General features: G+C 37.4%; 1 protein-coding gene across 1 annotated transcript in view; it reads right to left on the bottom strand.

Moving 5' to 3' along the window:
• LOC119586498 (serrate RNA effector molecule homolog) overlaps window positions 1–374 on the bottom strand; it is a gene marked incomplete in the record, with an annotated part of 17,399 nt that overhangs the window by 5,353 nt on the left and 11,672 nt on the right.

Below are 374 nucleotides of genomic sequence, written 5' to 3'. Positions count from 1 at the left end.
CCCATTCCGAGAAGCGGTTTCTACAAGTAAACAAATGATTTCCTTCTCAGGCAGTAAAGGGGAACATCTCTAGGGGAAGGGGAGGGGAGGGGTTGAGTTATACACACTGCATGTGTGGGGGAACTACCAAATGGTTATTAGACCCAGGATTGGGTTATTACTTGGAGCATAAGTAAGATTGGGTGAAATAGGATTTTAAGCCTTTTGCTCCAGTTACACCTAGGTCTACTCTTGCTTGTTCCAAACATACATAAGGCATTTAAAAACAACACAGCATATGAATATCAGTTCATAAATGTCTAATGAATGTTTAGATATTACATATAAATATATTTGATGGAATCACATTTCATTTATAATGAAATGATTTGAGG

Source organism: Penaeus monodon, chromosome 21, assembly GCF_015228065.2.
Source record: "Penaeus monodon isolate SGIC_2016 chromosome 21, NSTDA_Pmon_1, whole genome shotgun sequence".
NCBI classification, from domain to species: domain Eukaryota; kingdom Metazoa; phylum Arthropoda; class Malacostraca; order Decapoda; family Penaeidae; genus Penaeus; species Penaeus monodon.
The sequence above is the reverse complement of the archived record's forward strand: the minus strand, read 5'-3'. Positions and strand labels throughout refer to the sequence as shown.